The sequence below is a fragment of the Atta cephalotes genome, assembly GCF_000143395.1.
Source record: "Atta cephalotes unplaced genomic scaffold scaffold00050, whole genome shotgun sequence".
Classification (NCBI taxonomy): Eukaryota; Metazoa; Arthropoda; class Insecta; order Hymenoptera; family Formicidae; genus Atta; species Atta cephalotes.
The window spans coordinates 1527830-1540422 of record NW_012130114.1 but is presented as its reverse complement, the minus strand read 5'-3'; positions in this window follow the sequence as shown (position 1 = coordinate 1540422).

The window sequence follows — 12593 nt, the reverse complement described above, 5'->3', positions numbered from 1 at the left end:
GGTCCGCTCAATCAGGAGTCCGGAAATAGAAAGAGAGAGAAAAGGACGCTTCGTTCCGAAAGTTAAGCATCCGTCACTCTACTCCCACGCATTTTGAGTCTTACGTAATAGGGAGGAGAGCACTCAGCTCTAGGGCTGGTTTGCCTGGCGACATATTTGGCAACGCGACCCGAATCGCTCGCATGCGGGGGCGGTGTGTCACGTTACGCTTGAATTAGCGGTTATTGTGCATCAAAAGAGGAAAAAGAAAATATCACTGTCACACGAATGTAACACAAGATAGCAGACAAATCGAATATTTCTGATTTATTATATTTATGTTATATAATTTGGAGTAAAAAAAAGCAATTAAACAATTTAAATTGGGTAATAGTATTTTTCTTGTTATTAACAAATTTTATCATGTGTCAAGTTAGCAGACAGCGATTTTATTTAATATATTTTATGAATGGAATCGATTAGAAATCATTTAGGGAAGACATCTTTATTATTATTTTTATTTAGGAAAAGTCACTATTTGGTAATTCAATAGATTTAGGCTAGCATTCCATGGAGCGGAAATTTACAGCAGAATGGAACAGCGCGATCAATTACAATTCTGCAATTATTACTCTACTTTCTTTTCTGCGATTGATCTTACTATTCTGTTTCACTGTAAATTTTCGCTCATGGGACGTCAGCTTACACATTATGAAAACGAACAAAGCCCGGATGTAGTGGAGATAGTATAATGAATGTAGTAAACCTAAAATCATCAAAAATTAATCAATTAGCTCGGATCTAATTATGCGTAGTAAGAAATTATATATAGTAAGAAATCAATTTAATTATAAACTTAATTATACTCGATTAATTTTGTTCAACTTGATTGGTCAATTTCTTGTGGCTTAAGGCTTTCTACATTTATTGTAGACCATCCGAAAAGTTTGCGAACGCAGTCTAACATTGAAGTTATATATTCGAATTTCGGAGTAAACTTTGAACATACAATAAAAATATAAAATATAGGAAATTTGTTAGTACGTATTATTTTCTTAATTTGTAAATATTATTATTATTTAAATATATTATTATTAAATATATTATTTATTATTAAATATATTATTATTATTTAAATACATTTCAAGAAGAAAAATTTTAATATTTATTCTTTATTTTTGTTATTTAGTAAAGTCGGACAAACGATTTTATGTATGTACATACATATAAGCCCATATTCAGAACGCGCTTACAATGATGTTAGCGCGCTGACATACTATATTTTACGTCATGCATATTATAGAATTTCAGAGATAAAAGCGCACTTTTATCGATAAAAGTGCGTTCTGAATATGAGCCAATATGTATATTGCCTCCTGTACATTAATCGTTATAAGCGATGAACGACGAGTGATATCCAACTCTGCTTTCTGATGATGCAAAGCTCTCATTGGATATCGCTCGTCGCTTATCGCGTCCAGTGTGCAGTAGGCATATGTCAAGAGATATGTACTACATCTAGGCTTTGTTCGTTTTCATAATGTGTAAATCTACTGAATTATCAAATAGTGACTTTTCCCAAATGAGAATAATAATGAAGACGTTTTCCCCAAACAATTTCATTCATAAAATATATATTCATTAAATAAAATCGCTGTCTGTTAACTTGACGCATGATACAATTTGTTAATAACAAGAAAAATACTATTACTTAAATATTTAAATTTTCCCAAATTTTCCCAAACGATTCCCAAATTATATAGACATAAATAAATCAGAATAATTCAATTGTCTACTATCTTGTCAGTGGTCTCTAGTGATCCTTAATTGGTATGATCTGTTTGCAAAGATCAATCAATTCAGCAAAAATTCCTCTTTCGGGAAACTCTTGTAGTCAATTTTTGATAAAATACTTGGTCTGTCAATTTACATTCATTGTTGTACGACTTGAAACATGATTAAATAACTTCATAAATGCAAAAATTTTCAGTGATATTACTATTGACTTACTTTTGAAATTGTGAATATGTTTTGTGATTCACTATTTTTAAAGTCTTTAAAATAAATTGTATCGATGTTTAGCCCAACGGTTAACAAGAGACTAATGTGATAAATATGTATGTCATTGTTTTCGATCGATATATACATATAATGTCTAAAATAAACATTTGTGTTGTCTGTGTATTCATTAGATACTTCTAATGTAACGACAACAAATTAAAATAAGATTTAAATATATTTTTATACATCCTACTGTGGCTACGAAAAAATAAAGTTGGAGACGAAAAACCGGAACGGAATAATTCTGATTGATTAGCTTCTATTCTGTTTCCTTTTCGTTATTGTTCCATTCCGCTGTTTCTTTCTTCATTGGAATGCATCCTTAAAATTATTCTTAGAACTTAATAACAATAAATTATAAATATTGATCAAAGACTGCAGATTAAATATACAAAAATTGTATCATAAATAGCGTTACGTCCGCCGATAGTGACAATTGAAATTATATACAAAAATTGAAATTATGTTACCGCCACGTCGCCGTCGGATAGGAACTGAAGAGATAGACAATACGGCGCGACACGTGGATATAACGGGGATTGAAAGAGTGGCGGATTGTTTATTAGAGTGAGAGAGATACAGTCAGATTGGTGGCGAGCAGCAAATCGTGAGATTCGCCGTCAAGCGGCTACAGGATTTCTAAATCAAATCTTTTATAAGAATATTAAATTATTTAATTAAGTCAAAATACTGAGAATTGATATTTAGCCATTTATATCTTTAATATTGAGATTAAATATCTGAGATTTAATATTTAGATATTATTGGGAGTGTGCATTAATTTTAAAGGATTTTCAAGAGATAGCGTAATTAGTACTATTGCATCGGGCCATATTGTTGCTACCTTCATGTTCAAAACATCATGTGGTTTTAATTTTCAGTATATGTCACTTTGCCGAAGTGTAAACAATATTATTTTTTTGAGATTGAATATGTTGAATTTTGTGCCAACAAAATGCAATTTGCAGGAAGCTTTTTTATTTCCATTTGAAGAAAAGTGCTGCTGAAAGTTGACGAACGTTATTGGAAGCTTATGGTTATTATACTCCATCGATTTCAACATATGAGTACTAGTTTTGACACTATAAAAAAGATGATTTTGACATGAAAAACAAGGAATGTTTAAACCAGCTGAAAAAGTTTTTTTTGAAGATGAGGAAATGGAAGCTTTACTCGATCAAGACCCGAGTTAAACGCAAGAAGTACTTGCAGAATCGTTAAATATTCATCAACGATTTCCGTTTGAAGGCCATTGGAATGGATTCAAAAACAAGGAAATTGAGTGTCGTGCAAGCCATGGGACGTCGAAAGGCGCAAAATAACTTGTGAATTGTTGCTTCAAAGACATAGAAGAAAAAGTTTTTGCATCGTATCGTGACGAGTGGTAAAAAATGGATACATTACGATAATCCGAAGTGCAAAAAATCATGATGCAGGCCAGACGAACCATCAACATCGATGATAAAATCGAATATTCATGGCGCCAAACTCATGCTCTGTATTTGATGATCAGCTGGGTGTAGTGTATTAAGAGCTGCTTCAACCCAACGAAACCATCACTGGAACGCTATCAACAACAATTGATTGAGCTGAGCATTGAAGCAAAATCGGCCAGATTACGCGAAAAAAACACGATAAAGTGATTTTCCAACACGATAATACTCTAGGCTAGGAAAGGAAATGTTAGAAACTCTTATCGGAATATCCTATCATACCCGCCGTATTCTCTAGATATTGCTCCTTCCGATTATCACCTATTTCGATTGATGACTTATGACCTATCTGAGTAGCGCTTTCATTCTAATGAAGATATCACAAAATGGATTGATTCACGGATAGCCTCAAAAGATGTGATTCTCTCGACATGGAATCCACCTATTACCAGAAAGATGGGAAAAAATAGTGATTAGCTATGGACATTTTGAATGATCAATTTGTAACCATTTTTTCACAATAAAGCTGTATTTTTATCAAAAAATCCCTTAAAATTAATGTACTCCCAATATCAGAACACAGTTGATTATTAAATTAATCGAAGCATAGAACATTTGTTTAATTGACATTTATGCTTTTAAAGATTATTAACATTTATGCTTTTAAAGATTGGAGACAATATTTTAATTATTCTATGATATTCACACGAAATCATAATTCGCGACGACAACAACAAGGAGTGAATCGTTATAAGCAGGAAAGTTGTCGAAGTATGAGAGAGAGATAGGCTGTATGAATAACACAGAAATTAATAAGAGAATAAATAACAAGTGTATTTGAGACGCAGATTTATAATTGACTTACTACAAACTTTCAGACATTAGCTCAATAGACTTGATCTTATAGGCTTGGCATCCGCAAGAACCAACAATAAAGTCGAGAGATAACAATAAAATCGTATTAATATCGGTTTGATAACCCTAGATCTCGCTAAATCTTGGCTCTATGAGTAATCACATAGAAAAGGCGAATATACGAAAGCCAAATGCGAAATAAAGCGATATATAATCTAGGTATATAAGAGCTCATAGTAACAAAAAAAATATCTTATCAGGATAGATTACATCGTCGCAAATCGAAAATGATCTCTAGCGCGGCTTTTACAGTAATTTTAGTGTCGCAATCACGAATGTCTCAACCGAATAATACACAATGAAATGATATAAATTGACTCGACTACGGTAAGGAAGCGAGCGCGAATCGGCAGCTAGTATAATATTTCTCTCAGAAAGAAAGAGCGTTCGAGCGGATAGCACGTAGCTCGTAATTTTGCTGACTTATACAGTAGTCATTAGGCTGCTCGAAACTTCTCGAGTTTTCGTGCGATGCATCCGTCGTCAGGAACTCCATGATCGGCAGTAAAAATATGCAAAGTTCATCTCACCTAATGGATCTTCATATCCTCCGATATTCTTACGATATTATTTTCGATAATCTCATGAGATTGTGCGTCCTCTCACAGTTACAAACTCAGCCATAGTACGAACTACGAATCCTGACACTGCCGGCCAGGAGTTTTCCGCGAATTCATGCAGGTCATTCAATCCCCTTCTAATCAGGGCCATGTCATGCGCCGATTGGTCCTTATCTGTCATACGGCTCCGCGTATCATATTAGGAACTGACATATTCATCATGACATCTGGTAGCAAAAAAAAATTATCCTATACCTTGTAATCAGTATTCGTGAGCTGTGAGAATTGATCGATAAACAAATCGAATTTTCTGAAATAAAATTATAGTAAGTTTTCGAAATGAAAGGAGCAACATTTTCACCGCGATCGAAAGTCAAATATTCTGAATATTGGTTCAAGTTTGGATGTCGAAGCAAATTTAATAAGAATTTAATGCTTCGTTTTTATAGTTTTCCAAGAGCTAATGAACATGTGTATGTAAAGAATATTTTTGAAAAACGTGATAATATAAAAGCATGGATACATGCTTTAACAATACAGAATATCATTCGTAAGACAAGAGTATGTTTGCTATATTTCAAACGAGAGGATTATATAATATGTTCCTAGGTAAGCCAATATTCAAGCATCAGAAACAAGGTTAGATGACACTTAACCTCTGTGTTACATGATCGTTGAAGCATAATTAATATAGAGTTATACGGAAATTAATTTATATATTGATTTATAGATATTGCCTCAAAAAGAAAAAAATTGAAACGAATGCTGTTCTGTACTTGTCAGGTAGATATGGAATACTGGAAAATTATTGAACGTGACAATAATCGTTTGCAAAGGAAAAGAAGTTTCAAATAAGATTTTATTGTATCAAATCCAAACAAGTTGAAAATTTTATCAAATTCAACACAAGTTGAAAAATCTATTATTATTCTGCAGGTTAATGATGACAATAAGCGTCGCAATGCACTATCCGGCGCTCAGTTGCGATTAGCTACGCGTGAAACGCGTGACACGATGATACGCGCATGTATACTCACCGACTAAAAGGTTGCAATATTTTTTTTTGAATAGATAATTTTTTCGGATTGCAGTTTGCTCACCGAGCGATTATTTCTTGCTTATGAATCCGTAAATAAAAACTAATCGCTTGGTAAGTAGACTGCATTTCGAAAACTGTAGAAGAAAAATCTATTGCTTTTTAATCAATGGACAAGTTCAAGACAGCAAAGCGGAAGGCATGCTTGCTGAGCGAATGAGCGTAATTGGTTCTTATCTGTGAATCCAACCAATCATGTTTAATTGTTTAGCGAACAGACCTAGTCGCTTTGTCATATTAAACGCGCCCAATGAATGTAATCAGTTACGTTTTCCTTCTCCTCTCCTTTCTCTCTCTCTCTCTCCTCCTCTCCTTCCCTCCTTCCCTCTCTTCCTCTCCCCACCTTGTAGAGATGTCTTCATAGCTGAACTAGAAAAAGGCAGGATAATTTTATAATGGTGAATTCCAATGAGATTCTCATAAATCCTACATCAAATAACAATAAGTTGTTAAGCTCTTTCACATTAATTTTATCATGCATAACGTTTCACGCATACTTGATCGATTTACAAACGAATTTATCAGTTTGTTATTATTAATCATTACCGATTAATTATTTAGAGATTGAGAATTATTCCAAGAAAGAAATAAATTACATATAGTAATTATTAATTAGAAGTTTTTCTCTTTTTATAAATTGTATATCAATTCACGGATTTATCCACGCACTTGATTTTTACAAACGAATCTATTGGCTTACTACTACTAATTATTTCCGATTAATCATTCAGCAACTGAGAGTAGCTACAAGGAGGGAAACACATTGCACGCGATATCACAATCTTTCATCGCAAATCAATACACAGATTTACACAAGTACTTGAACAAAATGAGGAATTTACTAACCTTATTATCGATTAATTATTCGACGATAAATTAGAATTACTCGAGCGTTACACACATATTAATTTTGCGGCACACGATGCTTTTTTCCTGCTGGATTGCTTGCGTGTTACTGTGCTGATTGGTTACTACGCTAGAAATTATGTGGCTTGCTGGCTACGCTGCAGGCTGATCTGTTGGATTTTCGTGATAAAATATAGAATCGATGTTATTTTTCTTGCTTGATTTTATATTGGCTTATTGTAGAGCCAATTAGGACGTCGCCTTATTAAAATTAAGAGTTCCGGCAGACAAAATTTCTGTAAAATAACTGTAAAATAATCTTTATATATAATCTAACGAAAATAGAAATAGCAGTAATTAAACTATTTTTTCCGCATCAGGATTCTCCGCATTCTATTCATGTCATCCATGTAGATAAATCTATAGGTAAATTATGTACAAATTCCGTTATTTTTATTATATAACAAATGAATTAGGTTATAGTATATTGACGTCCGTTACGATTATCATAACACTGTGTGTCTAGCAGTTTTTCTATCAAAGTGGAGAGAAATATGTCCACGTGTAAACAAAACAAAAAAAATGGACAAAAAACGCAATTTTATGTCTGATAGAGGCCTACAAAGAAGAATCCTGTTTATATGCAGTAACACACCAACTATCATAATAAACATCTTTGAAGTGAGGTATTAAAGAAAGTGTCGCTGTCTCAATGTTTAGACCTGGGATAGAAAGCGAATGCACAACAAAGTTTTACAATTTGCGAAACTAATTTAATATCGAAAATATAAAAATAAAATCGTCAATAAAATCTGTTCCATTCAAGATTTGTTCCATGCAAGATTTTTTATATATATTTATTTTATTATAATATTTAGATAATTCCATCAAGTTCTGTGAAATGCGAAATTCCAGCTGCTCAGCCAGTACGAAAACTCGCATCGTTTGAAGACAAACTAGCAATACAGCCAGCACTTGCAACAAATCCAGCTAGCAATCCAACAAGAAAATAAATATCATGTACCACTAGCTTTATTCGACACGAAGGCTCGATGTCAACAAACAGGACCTATAAATTCCCGTACATTTGAGGGGATCAGAGTTTGTGGCGCTCTCGCTGCACAGTTGACAAAATGGAACTCTCAAAATCTGACTATTATCACGTCTAATATGCCGCAACTAATTATAATTCGCGAGTTAACGTCCAATCCTGTTGGCTTCGGGCGGATTGGACAAGTCGTTTAGAGCAAAATCTAAAAATCCTTAGAGACAGGCGTCGTTGGATGTTAGCAGAGCGCTGCGATATCATCACGATTGTGAATTCTGAGTCCTTCCACGGCTGTTCCTCAATTCTGATAAGGTAAATCATGTACCGTGTATGTTGGTACAGTATCATAATTCGCCACTGGCTGTGCGACTGAGAGTTAGGGGCTCTGCACAATAAAAGGAATAGAGAACAGAGAATAAGAATTTCAACCTATCAGAAACTATGTATTCCACAATACATGATTTCTGATTGGTTAAATTCTTATTCTCTATTCTCCGTTCCTTGTTCTTTTTATTGTGCGGAGCTCCTAAGAGAGAGAGAGAGCACCCATCACATCAATCGACGCGGCAGATTGAGTTGAAGACTGTGTCGCACGGCGTGATAATAGGCGGTTTGTATGTAAGCGGGTTCCAAACCAGAAACTCAAAATGCTGCCGCGTTCTACTGCCGTTTGACAAAGTGGATGTAAACTACACAACATCCACTTTTCTTAGGGTACCAGGTGTACAAGTATGAAATGACGATTTGAGAAACAGCGCACTAATGCAGTGTGAAGTACAAAGATTTAACATTATACGCCATTTTATTGTACCATCAACAAGTGTCAAACGCGCAAAGTGATTTGATTGAAAAGTGTTTGCATAGTATTGTGTTGCTGTGTTAATATGACGAAATTTGTACCAAATAAGGAGCATTCGCGGACAGTTAATTTTTTGTTTTCATTTGAAGAAAACTGCTGCGGAATCATACCGATTACTTGGAGAAGCTTATGATGAACATGCTCCATCGCAAAAAACATGTGAACGATGGTTTCAAAATTGGAGATTTCGATGTTGCAGACAAGGAACACGGAAAACCGCCCAAAAAGTACGAAGACGTGGAATTGCAAGCATTGCTGGATGAAGATGATTCACAAACACAAAAACAACTCGCAGAGCAATTGAGCGTTAGTCAACAAACTGTTTCCAATCGCCTACGAGAGATGGGAAAGATTCAGAAAGTCAGCATATGGGTGCCATGAATTGAACGAGAGACTGATGGAGAGGCGCAAAAACACATGTGAAATTTTGCTCGAACGATACAGAAGAAAGTCATTCTTGCATCGTATTGTTACTGGGAATGAAAAGTAGATTTTTTTTGAGAATCCCAAGCGCAAAAAATCATGGGTAGACCCAGGCGCACCATCCACATTGATCGCAAGACCGAATCGCTTTGGCAGGAAGACGATGCTCTATGTTTGATGGGACCAAAAGGGTGTGATCTATTATGAGCTATTGAAGCCTGGCAAAACGGTTAATACCAAACGCTATCAACAACAATTGATCGATTTAAACCGTTCGCTGCTTAAAAAACGACCAGAATACTAAAAGAGGCAACACAAGGTCATTTTTCTCCATGACAATGCTCCATCATATACGGCAAAACCAGTACGGGACACGTTGGAAGCACTCAGCTGGGAAATTCTACCCCATGCGGCTTACTCACCAGACTTGGCTCCTTCCGATTACCACTTGTTTGCATCGATGGGTTACGCACTTGCTGAGCAGCGCTTTGGTTCGTACGAAGATGTGAAAAAAATGGCTCGATGAATGTTCGCGGCAAAAGGAAGATTTTTACTGATTTTTACTACGCGGTATCCACAAATTGCCCGAAAGATGGGAAAAATGTGTAACTAGCAATGGAGCATACTTTGAATAAATCTCTTTTATCGTTCTTCCGAATTTAATGTGTTTTTTTTTGGGAAAAAATCGTCATTTCATACTTGTACACCTGGTATATATTATTTCATTATAAAAATTGTAAGGCACTGATTATACTTGTACTCTATGCTCGCAGTTATCTGAGATAGCTGGCTAGGAGCCGTATATATATGTAACTTAAGTTTTCGTATTAGCCTATTAACTATTCGGAAAATTCGTTAGAATATGCGATAGTATAATGATTAATAGTGACTAATGAGATCAATGCTAAAACATAATTCAGTCTTAAGAATATATTACTCGTAAAATAATTCTAATGAGATAGAATGATCCAGACGATTTGTTGATTGGAATCTGCGGCTTCCTAGAGCGTTTGTTGCTCACGTATAAGAGGTTTTACAAAGAATTAGAGAAGATTTGTCGAGATATTTAGTAGAGACACGTGGCTTATTGCGGCGGAAGCCGTCAGCAAGCTCTCGATCATGCTTTTCAGCACGAGTCCGAAAACAGAGAGCGCGAGTGATGCCTCCTGAAAGAATTAGGCATCCTTCCTTGCCCTATTCCAGAGATCTTCTATGTTTTATGTTTTTCAAAATATATATCAGACTAAAAAATGCAAAAAAAAATTTTTAAATGTCTTGTAAATTATTGGTTTTTTTAAATATCTCTAACTTAAGGAAATGCTGAAGTAACCAAATTATAAAGATATTGCAAATTGATATAAATCTCCGAATTTACTGAACAAAAATCCTTTTAGAATTAAGGTAGATACAAAATTGATGATGTTGCAGTGGATTTTACAAAATAAAAAAAAGTTAAAACTTATATTTTTAAAAACTTATATTTTTTCCTTAATAACAAAAATTTTATAGTGGATAAAACGACAATTCAGCACCCGTTTTTATGTGAAACAAACAATTTGTGAGTTTATGAACATAAGATTAAAAGTTTAGAAAGAAAGATTAAAAAGAAAGATTTATATCGATCTGAAAATTACGTGTATATGAATGCTGAACGACTCGGAATGGTAAACAAAGCAATAATTATGTCTAACAATAGATGCTTAATCTTGCAAGAGATGGCGTCGCAATATGTTAGATAAGGATAAATGAAAGCGTTGAGCAGAGACACAATATATGATAAATATAAAAAATGAATGAAAGATATCACTATTATCGAATTTGGAATTTAAAAAAGTCTATACTAGCGACTTCGGTCATCGCTCCCTTTAAACATGTTGTCGATAAAAAATATGTATTGAACATTTTAGCCCCCTTTAGATCCACTAAATTTCATTAAAATCGAAAAAGGACTAGAGAGTTAAGTAGATAAATATTATGAAAATAGAATTATTAGAAAAATTTTATATGTATAAATTTAATATGAATGTTTATAAAGAAAAGCACTTTTCATCCTTTTTCAGTTTTTTAAATTTTTAAATATGATCTAATTAATTATAGTTATTTAATATAATAATATAAATTAAGGAATCATTTTATTTTATGTTACAGATTTTTCGAGTAGCGAGCAACAGCTTCAATTATGAAGATATAATAAACACACGCACATGTCAAAATGCGTTTGGAGGCTGTGATTATTTTATTTTAAGTTTGAATAATCGAATAATTCGAAACTATAATTTTCTCTTTAAAAATTATTTAATAATCGATATATCAATGTATCGATACTCTAGTGCTTTCATCAATTGGAAAAGTTAATGATGATTTAAGTTTGAAAAACGACAAACTTATTGAAAATATTTTTTGTCATTAAAAAGCAACTGAAAAAGTAAAACAATTGTGAAAAAATTTTTTTTAATTCTTTTAGTTTTTTAATATACAGAGTGTCTCAAAAAAAACATTTAATACTTTAGAAAATATAAGTTTTACAGAAAAGTATTTCAGATAAAAATTGTAGGATCTATTTATTGATTTTATTAATTTGACTTTAGATAGTGTCGCCAAGGTTAGGTCACATCGATTTTTTTAAATAGCATATTCTATTTTTGATTCTAAAATCTAATAGCTGGTGTCAAGAGCTTTGCAAAATATTACAACAAAATTATTTTTCATAAAATATTTTTTTAGTTATAAGGCTTAAAAGTTACAGTATCGTCGGCATTACGCAAGGTGTTCGACTGATGGTTTAAACCTCTTAAATGTTGTTCAAGATCATGTCCTGGATAATATTCGTTAAAAATCAAAATCACTGGAGATTGTTTCTCTTGTTTTTATTTTTGTGCTGAAAATTTATTTTTATATAAAAATTAAAATAATACTACTACTGTCAGCGGCAGTATTATAACTTTCAAGTCTTATAATTCGAAAAATACTTTATGAAAAATAACTATATTATAGTGTTTTGTAAAGCATTTGACACTATTAGATTCTGAAATCAAAAGTAGACCGTTATTAAAAAAAATCGATGTAATCTTGACCAGACCTTGGCGACGTCACTTAAGATCAAACTGATAAAATCAGGAAATAGATCTTTTGGAATCTTATAACTTTTGTCTGAAATACTTTTCTTAAAAAATTTCTGACATATTCAAGTGACTTCAAGTAACTCGACCTTTTTGGTGTGTGTGTGTGTGTGTGTGTGTGTGTGTGTGTGTGTGTGTGTGTGTGTGTGTGTGTGTGTGTGTGTGTGTGTGTGTGTGTGTGTGTGTGTGTGTGTGTGTGTGTGTGTGTGTGTGTGTGTGTGTGTGTGTGTGTGTGTGTGTGTGTGTGTGTGTGT